A 9,838-nucleotide genomic window follows, 5' to 3' on the forward strand; every position below is an offset into this window, starting at 1 on the left:
ATGGGACGGGCCACCACGGGGACCCTAAACGATGGGATGCAGCCAGGTCAAATAACTAAAAATGTCCCTTTTGGCTCTAATAATCACCACTGGAAAAGCAACTCTTAGAGTCTTCAATAAGCAAGAAGTCAAGAAGTGCCTCCAAACATGAGAGCCCAGCTGCACGCAGAGGCTGAACTGTGTAAGAAGTGATGTACATCTCCAGCGGGTCACCAGAGATAGGAGATGGTCTTCCCAACACACCACCAGCCCTGATGAAAAGTGAACAGCACCAAATTGTTTTAAACCCTTAAAAGAGCAGCTGCAAAAATCCAAGTGGATAATTTCCTACTGGACATATTTGGGAATGTATTTATTTTATATCTCCTGAAAAAAAAAATTCCAGGATGTAAGTGAGAAGCCAAGAAAGGAAAAAAAAAAAAAAATAGGGGAGGGGGAGAAAGAAAGAAAACAAATTTGAACTGGGAATGTTTTACGTGCAGTATTAAATCTCCAGCACACAATGAATCATGCAGTTCTGGGTCTAACAAGGAGGACTCCAGAAAGTCTGTAGTATGAAAGAGTCACTGGAGACTCTAAGAAATATGGCAAGTGTGTTCCAAAGTGCACAAAAGAGAGGGGTTTTTTTAGCAAAGGAAAAAGGAAATAAAAGAAAAAACCTAATGGTAAGAAAAAAAAAGGATCTCTGATATTACAGCCCTACAACAGCTTTATTTGTATAATGCTCACGCAGAAGCTGTTTTGCAGCCCTCACGTCTAGAAATAGATGATAAGAGGTAAGCACTACGTATCCAAGCTTTCATTCCAGATCCAAAGTGTGTGTTTATGGTGGGACAAGTGAACGTGCTCACCAGCGAGTGTGTGCATAGAAACCCTGGAGAAACAGGGCTGGAGCCCAAGGAGTCACCAAACCTGTTCCCTCGCCCAGGGCAGGTTGGTGTTTACATAGACAAACATCTGTCTGGAGCGCTTTAAGGTGTCCCTCACCCCCAGTGGTGGTGGTGGTTCCTGAGCCTTTGAGATGAGGGGAAACTTTTCCTAACACCTAGCCTGAACGCGCGCCTTTTGTGCCCTCTCCCTGGACAGCAGCTCCCCTCCAAAGAGATTTGTGCCTCTTCTCAGTCCTTGTTTCTCCAGATGATGCACCTTTTCCCTTCGCACATCCTGCTTTCGGCTCCCAGTCTCTCCTTTCTTCTATGAAACTCCAGAAATAGCCGCTTACTCCTGAGGTTTGACCTTGCAGCCTCCAGCCCAGGACAGGAGAGCGCGAGGTGGTACCTGGAGAGAAACCTGGGGAAAGCCTCTGCTCTCCCAAAGCTCTGGCACAGCCTCTCCCATCTCTTCCCATGCTCAGTTTAAGGTGGGAAAGGCAAGAGCCATGTTCCCCTCTTTAGGGCTGAAGGTCCTCACGGATAAAGCTGAAGGAAGATCTGATGTGGTTGTGAGATTGATTTGGGGCTGGAGAGAGGGTGTGTGTATCCAGCATGGAATGGGGCTCCAGGAAATCTGGGGAGGGGCTCTTGATGGAGTGCAGAGATAGGATGAGGGGGAACGGTTTTCACCTGAAAGAGGGGAGACTGAGATGTGGTCTTAGGAAGAAGGAACAGGTTTCCCAGAGCAGTGGTGGCTGCTCCATCCCTGGAGGGGTTCCAGGCCAGGTTGGATGGGCCTTGGAGCCCCTGATCCAGTGGGACGTGTCCCTGCCCATGGCAGGAGGAGGAGGGGAAGGAGGTTGGAGATGGATGGGCTTTAAGTTCCCTTCCAGCCCAAACCATTCCATGATTTTATGATTCAGCCAAAAGCTTTCCAACATCTAAAGGTTCTTGCCAGCTCCAGTAGTGATGATAAGCCCGCACAAAGACCAAGCCACCTCCATCAGCACAGAGAACAGGTCACTGTGGCAGCAGCAGACCCAAGACCTTCGACCATGGTTCCACCAATGCACTCCAGTGTCCTACAGAGGTGTTGCTTTATCCGCTACCCAAACACAGCTGCTCCTGCCTCACGGCACAGAGAACTCTTTCCCATCCCTGAGGCAGGAAGCAAGGAGTCATGTTTGTCTCCGAATCTGCTCAGACCCACCCAGCTCAGGACTCCGCTGCCCTTTTGGTCTCCACAGCTGAAGCATGGGGTCTGCATCAGCAACCAATGCATCTCACAAAGAGCAGTCCCTCCTGCCAGGGAGTGTGTGTGTGTGTGCTGACAGGTGTCCTTTCCCTTTGTGCCCAAAAGAAGGAGCAGCCAAAGTCCATGAGAAGCTTACCTGCACATCATCTGGCCACGGCAAGCCCAAAACCTCTGTCCTCCCTTAGTCAAAAGCAGCAACATCCACAGAGGAATGTCTCACCTTGCCCGGTCACGCTAAGCTCTAACTGGAGCGATTAATCCATATACCTCATGGAAGGGGGAATGCACAATTCACCAGCCAAGTGGGGCAGGTGGAAGGCTGTCCAGGAGGGAGGGAGGCTGCCTTTTTCCTTATATTTTGGTAGAACAACAGGCTGGAGGAAGCCAAGGATCACCCTGGTGTGTTGGCTCAGTTCAGACATTGGTCTGGTACCTCAGCAGCGGTGATATATTATGTGTCTCTGCTACAGTTCCACCGTCGCAGGCCCTTCCAGGGGAGCTGGCTTGCTTTTTGAAGGAACTTTGATGCAGGATGGGTATAATAAAAAACAGGGGAGGGGCAGAAAGCTTATCCCATGGGCATGCACAAGCACAGCAAACTTGTTCCTTGGCCTTTCATCTGCCTTAATAACATGCTTTCTGTGGCATCTATAGAAACCTGCTAACAACGAAGAATATGAGCTGGTCTAAAACGGGAATCCAACTGCTCTGCATATTCATGGCTGTGATGGAGCCTGGGGAGCATGGAGTGAGGACAGTTACCCAGCCAGAGAGCTGTGAGCATCTGCTGTGGTCACCAGCAGTGTCTCCATTGTTTAGGCTCTCCTTGCTTTATGAGGTGGGAAATGGGAAGAATTATTGCTTTAGTAACATGCCATGTGCGCTGCTCCAGGCTGGACCTTCACCAGGGGAATTTCCTACACACCAGAGAGGAAAATCTGGTGTCCCAAATCATCGCCAGGGCCAGAGCAAAGGGCATGGGCAGCAATCGCTGCCGCGTGGGCTACCAAGGTAAGGATCTTCCACACTATCCTAAACTGAGCTCTTGACACCCGTGATGTAAATGAGGGCATCATCAACGTCCAGCGCTGAACAGCTCTGCAGATTCCAAGAATGGCTTGAGCGACTCCTTGTCCTCATTTTTCCCAAACTCACTGTGTCAGATAATTCCATATTGCCATAGACATGGCTAACTCAGCTTTAAACAAAAAAAAAAAGAAAGAAAGAAAGTATTCCTGCATGGAAGAGGCTCCCACACGGCCCTGGTCAGGTGGAGGAGGCAGCAAGAGCTTGTGGAGCAGCATCAGGCACCAGCTCAAGAAAACTGGGTTTAATAGCTGTGCCATCTATTGCCAGGAAGGTGCTGGAGTGCCTCTAGAGGAGGGGAACAGAGCCGGGGAAGAATCTGGAGCCCAGAGCTTCTGGGAGCGACTGAGGGACCCCGGGGCTCATTAACCTGGAGAAGAGGAGGCTGAGGGGAGACCTCATCGCTCTCTGCAGCTCCCAGAAGGGAGGTTGTGTTGGGGTGGGTGCTGGGCTCTTCTCCCAAGGGACAAGCGATAGGATGAAAGCAAATGGCCTCAAGTTGCACCAGGAGAGGTTTAGATTGGATAACGTGAAAAATTTCTTTACTGAAAGAGTGGTGAAGCACAGGCAGAGGCTGCCCAGTGCAGTGGTGGAGACTCCATCCCTGGAGGGGTTCAAAAACCATGAGGCACTTTTCTTCTCCATCAGTTCTCCATTGACCTGGAAGGTTCACTGAACACATGGAATGGGGACCTTCTTTGCCTCAGAGCTTCAGCATCGCTGTTTCCCGTAGTGACCACCATCGCTACCATTAGTGACTAAAAGTAGCGTAAAAGCCACGACCCATGGGCAGGGCAGGAGCCCAGCGGACGTCACAGCGGAGTCTAAACTCAGCTGTGCTGATCAGCACCAGGCAGCGAGCACACAGCAAGAGTGTGGATACACCCAGCTGTCCAACCGCGCTGGGCGTCCCCTCGGTGGGGATCCATTACAGATGGGCCACGGAAACAGCCTGTGGGAAAGAGATACCCTTAAAATGTCATAATAAGAGGCCGTTCCATTGGCCTGCTTGGAAGCTTGGGAGAGAAGGCATCATAGCAACTTCAGTTCCCCAGGGTCCTTCAAAAACGATCCCGACATCGAGAGCTGGGCCGTGTCCAGGCTTGTCTCAGTGGTTTGTGGCCTTTTGTAAACAGGGACTCCTACAACAGAAAATATCCACCAGTTTCCAGGGTTCTTCACTTTGTTGAATGAAGTGGGATCTGAAAAACACCAAGAAGAGCCTTGACGTCCATCTGTGGTCACCTCAGCCCTGCACACTCAGAAACGTGAGACAGGTCAGCACGCTGAAGATGTGGCACAGATTCCAGAACACAGGAACAAATGTTTCATAGAATCATGGAATGGTTTGGGTTGGAAGGGATCTCAAAGCCCTCTCAGCTCCAACCCCCTGCCATGGGCAGGGACACCTCCCACTGGATCAGGGGCTCCAAGCCCCATCCAACCTGGCCTGGAACCCCTCCAGGGATGGGGCAGCCACAACTTCTCGGGCAACTTGGGTGAGGGCTTCCCCACCCTCACAGGAAAACGTTTCTTCTTAAGATCTCATCTCAATCTCTAAGCCAAGGCCATGCACCCACACTGTTCTAACGGGGTCAGAACCAAGCATTGTGGCAATTCCATTCCCTTCATTCCCTACCCCTCCAGAAGTCAAACACACACCAGTGTCTCCATATTCTCCCCTCTGGCCCACTAAGAACAAGCAGCAGGGCGTTACAGGAGGGTGGTGAGATCCCCAAGCCCTGGGTGGGGGGAGCAGAGCAGCCTCAGGAATGACCCCACTTGGGTGGGTGCTGGGTACCCTGCTGCTCCCCGGGAGCTCCTGGGGAGGTTCCCTGAGCCGAGGCTGACCTCCACAGGCCAGCTGGATCATAACAGCCCTGCACACCTCCTTGGGACCAGAAGCAGCAGGAAAACATCTCCAACCCAGTGTTAACCAAATCAGCAGGCACCTAAGGGATCTAGGGCCACCACGTCCCAGCAAGGATGGCTCTGTGGGGCAGCTGCAAGCTCAGGACACAGGAGCTCCTGGGCTTCTTTCTCCTCTCTATCTTTCCAATGCATCCAGAGCTGCCTCCTGTGCGTCTCCCCTACCACTGCCTTCCGTTGTTCCAGAAATGAAGAGGTTATAAGAGACATGGACGCTGCAAAAATGGAAGGTCCACAGCAATTCGTTAAGATCTTGGTCTAATGGGGTCTGCTGTGGCCCTGAGAACATCTTTTGTGCATGGAAGATACAATGAGGATTTGGCTTTCAGATAAAAAAGTAGATCTCATCAGTGGAGCTTACAGCTCCCCTGGAGCCCTGCGTTCAGTTCCTGGGTCCTCAGCACAGGAAGGACATGGATCTGTTGGAGCGAGTCCAGGTAAGATCACGGAGATGATCCGAGGGCTGGAGCACCTCTCGTGTGAAGACAGGCTGAGAGAGTTGGGGTTGTTCAGCCTGGAGAAGAGAAGGCTGCGGGAAGACCTTAGAGCAGCTTCCAGTGCTGAAAGGGGCTCCAGGAAAGCTGGGGAGGGGCTCTGGATCAGGGATAGGATGAGGGGGAACAGTTTCCAGCTGAAAGAGGAGAGATTGAGATGAGATCTTAGGGAGAAATGTTTTGCTGTGAGGGTGGGGAGGCCCTGGCCCAGGTTGCCCAGAGCAGTGGTGGCTGCCCCATCCCTGGAGGGGTTCCAGGCCAGGTTGGATGGGGCTCAGAGCCCCTGATCCAGTGGGAGGTGTCCCTGCCCATGGCAGGGGGTGGGACTGGATGGGCTTTAAGCTGTCTTGAGATCCAAACCATTCTATGATTCTCTTTTGGAGATGATCTGAGCAAGAAATGCCTGCGCCCTGGTGAAGAATGAAGTTATCCCTGGAGGGCAACAGCAGCTCCGAAGCCTCCTGCCTTCCTGAGATTTTCATTAGCAGCTGCTGATCTGAAATCCTGGATGCATTTTTTTGCCTCCTCAAAGCCTTGGGTTTCTCTGGGTGTCAGCATCAAACCTAAGAGCTCTTGGGTGTCCAAGCAGATCCACTTTGCCCTCTGCACACACCAACAGCCACCATCCTCCCTGCGGCACAACATGTGACGGAATGGAAGAGTGTGCCCCCAAGGAGCAGTGCGTGGCCAAAGCAGTGGGCAGTTTCCCCACAGAAGGGCGGTTGTGAGGTTGGTGATGTTCAAGAGGACTTCAGAGCAGAGAAATCAAAAGGATTATTCATAGACTCAGTCTAATGCCTGGTGGAAGAAAATGAGCAGAGCAAAGCCCGAGAAACTGGGCTGAGTGAGTAGTTTGCGGGTCTGAGATGTTCACAGGACGCTGCTGGCCGGATAGGACATGAGCTGCTCCGTGTCCTTCCACCTCACAGCACTGCTTCCACTCCCAGCCCAGCCCTCGGGGTCTTGTTGAGCCCTGTGTTCCAGCATTGATGCTCCGACAAGTTCCCTCACAGCCAAAGTTGTTTCACCCCCACAGTACCAACCACCTTCCTTCCGAGGGGCAGCTGCACCCACAGCACATCCCCCATCCCGGGAGGCAGGGTGTCTGTCTCCCATCGCCACTGCATGTGGGAACAAGCCATGTCAATGGGAAAACGGAACGTTTGCCATAGAAAGGACAAAGACCTTCTGACCATTCTGCCTTGATGCCGTCGGCCCTCTCACGCGTGCAAGTGGACGTTTTGCCCTGTGGACCCATGGCTCCTTCCTGGCCTCCTGCAAGGGAAAGGAGAATTGCCAGACAACTGCTGTGAAGAAGACATGAGGGGGAAAAAAAAAAAACCGTCTCCCATGAAAAGAACCATTTAGGAAGGCGCCTGGCAGACAATCTGATGTACCGACACATTCTGCGGAGCCAAGTGTTTACACTGAAGTGAACTCTGTACAGATCCGCAGTCGAGGCTGGGCAGAGATCAGGATCACGGCAAGGGTGTAAATAAAATCATGACCGTAATGTCAATTCCAGTTTTCCCACTAACAACATTCCCATTCACTCAAGGAAACATTCCCAGGAATCGCTCCCACTTGCTGTCTGGCAGCGCGGGCTGCGATTTTCTCCTCTGTCAAACCAACGCTCCTGATAACGAAGGGAACCTTCCGGCTGCTCTCACACTGCGGAGATACAAAGAGATCTCACCTTCCACCGCCTGTTCCAACCAGACTGTGTGGCTCTAGCAGGGATCCTGGGCAACCAGGATTCCTGGATTGCTTCCTGGCTCTTCTGCAAACTCTGGGAGAGGCGTTCCACCCTCTGCAAGCAAAGAGGGACCCTGACATGTGCCCACGCTCCATCTGAACGGGTGCGTTTACGAGCTTAGCTCCCTGCAGGTGTGGTAAGATCAATCCTTGGAATGGGTGTAACGCCAGGACAGCACTGCACCAGGGTTATTTGAGCTATCCACAGCGCACCAGATACAGTGTCACCCCCCTGGGTCAGGACAGAGCCGGGGATCTCTCCTCCAGCCGCACTGCACGATGGAGAGACGCAGCGGGTGAGTCACAAGGGCACCCGTCGAGTCGGCAGCGGAGCCAACTCCTGCACCCGAGAGCGAGTAACCTGGAGGGACCCTCAACGAAGCTGTGAAGCTCAGCTATTCCTGGGAACCAGTCCCAACTTGCCTTGGTTTCAAGGCCTTCTCTTATCTTTCACAGCAACTTGGGCTCATTGTGAAATCTTACCGCTGGAGATGTTAACAGCCAGGATTTATGGCTTCTGTAGTTTCCCTTTAATAGCTTCAGCTGGGGAAGCGCTGGCGAAGGATGAAAGATGCTGGTATGGGATGCATGTCAGGAGAAGACTTCAAAGACTTCTAATACATTGAGTCGCGTTATGATACTCAGGATCCTTCTCTTACAACCATCCAACACTTTCAGGAGCCTCTCCCTCCTTAAGAACACCCTTAACCATTTGGACCCACAGTCGAGCACTTGCACTTCAGCTCTCGAGTCGCACAGGCAGGATTTTGCCCCGAGGAGCCCCCGTTCAGTTGGTCCCAGCAGGTTTCTCATTGCCTACAGCACATTATACAGCAGCACCTTTCTCCTCACCCCACATTTCCCCAACTCCTTCCCTCCCAAAGACACGAGGAACCAGCTGAGACCAATGCAGCAGCCACTACAAAATCCAGTCTGCAGCACGAAGGTCCATGGGAAAGCTGAGCAAGTCCTGGAATTGTTCAATGTCAGGTGGAATGAGGACTTAGGCAGCCTGATCCAGCGGGAGGTGTGCCTGCCCATCGCAGAGGCGTTGGAATTAGATGATCTTTAAGGTCCTTTCCAACTCAAACAACTCTACGATGATTCTATAATGAACAAGGAACTCTGGTTCCCTTACTTAACCCATAAGGAACGCCTGGTCTGGAGGCAAAGGACAGAGTGAGCCTGGGAAGGGATTCTGCACACAATATCCATGATTTCCATTGCCCTGTGGGCTGGTCACACTGTGAGAAAGTTTGCTTATGTGCATCTTTCGCTGGCCGCTAGCGCAGAAGGATCCTGAACTGACTGAACCGGTTGTCACACACCATGCCTGAAGGGCAGGCAGCTGGGACCCAGGACAATCCCCATCCTGCAGTCGTGCAGAAGTTCACCCCTCAAAGCATCTAGTGCAGAAGGATTCCTGCAGCGGTCCACGTCCTTCCAGGTTCTACTGCATCATGGATTCTGGCTCAAAGTCCAGAAAAACGCTCTGAAATCAGTCAGACTCCCTTGTTCAATCTCACACCGAACACTTCAAATGCTCCAGCCCCTCGCTTGATGCCTGCAGTAAATGCACGACGCTGCTGTGATCTGATTCTCAGGCGCAAGTGGGTGCAGCAAGACAAAGCCAAGCGTTGCTTTAGAAAAAGAACTCCCCAGTGACAGGAATTCCCAGTCCCTAGAAGAAATACTGCCCCAGGAAATTAAAACAAAGCAGCGGTTGAGGCAGCACACATCTGCCTGCACCTTAATCCCCCCCAAACACAAGCAGGAGCATTCTCCTACCCCACATCCTTTCACGGCACATCCTGGCTTCACACACTCAATTGTCACCGCTAATGCCACCCGGCACACAAACTGCAGTTTAAGTTGTCCGAGTGCCACAAAAGACAAGTAGAAAAGCACAAGCTTCATCATTTGGGTTTGTTTCAAACATATCAATGGCAGAAGCCCACGGATACAAATCAAACCATCCACATCAAGTGGAAAACTTCACTACAAGCGGCAGAATCTGCACGAACACTAACGTGGCTTTGTTACACTGATGCGACTTCATTGCCAGCGAGGCAGCAAAGCAGATAAACAGAAGTCATTGGGACCAGCAGTGCTCGTCGAAGCCGGTTTAGCGAGGGCACATGGCCTTGTTCTCAAGAGCCCCTCTCTCCTGCAGCAGCCTCAGCTCCCCTCTCCACCCCACAAACCTCCCAACCCAAGGCATGGTGGGGCCGTGACTTGTCTGGAGCTGTGCAGGTCCTCAGGCTGGTGCTGCTCCAAGAGAGCAAGGACCTTAGCTGAGTTCTGCCCTCCAAACGGCCTTCTGTTTACACCCCAAAGGGAGATGGGTGTCCATGATACCTTCTTCTTGGAGTTTGCTCTTTGATAGCTACAGAGAGGAACCACAACCAAAGTCTTTCCATGTAAATCATTCCTATTTTAAGAAAAGA

General features: G+C 51.9%; 1 long non-coding RNA gene across 1 annotated transcript; it reads right to left on the reverse strand.

Moving 5' to 3' along the window:
* Positions 1 to 3,521: 3,521 nt before the first annotated feature.
* Positions 3,522 to 7,622, reverse strand: LOC128854305 (uncharacterized). The gene is made up of 3 exons (XR_008453331.1): positions 7,333 to 7,622; positions 6,830 to 6,911; positions 3,522 to 4,415 (listed from the first exon to the last, which is right to left on the reverse strand). It is a non-coding gene; the product is annotated as an uncharacterized LOC128854305 (long non-coding RNA).
* Between the last annotated feature and the right edge of the window lie 2,216 nt (positions 7,623 to 9,838).

The sequence above is a fragment of the Cuculus canorus genome, chromosome 22 (assembly GCF_017976375.1).
Source record: "Cuculus canorus isolate bCucCan1 chromosome 22, bCucCan1.pri, whole genome shotgun sequence".
NCBI classification, from domain to species: Eukaryota; Metazoa; Chordata; class Aves; order Cuculiformes; family Cuculidae; genus Cuculus; species Cuculus canorus.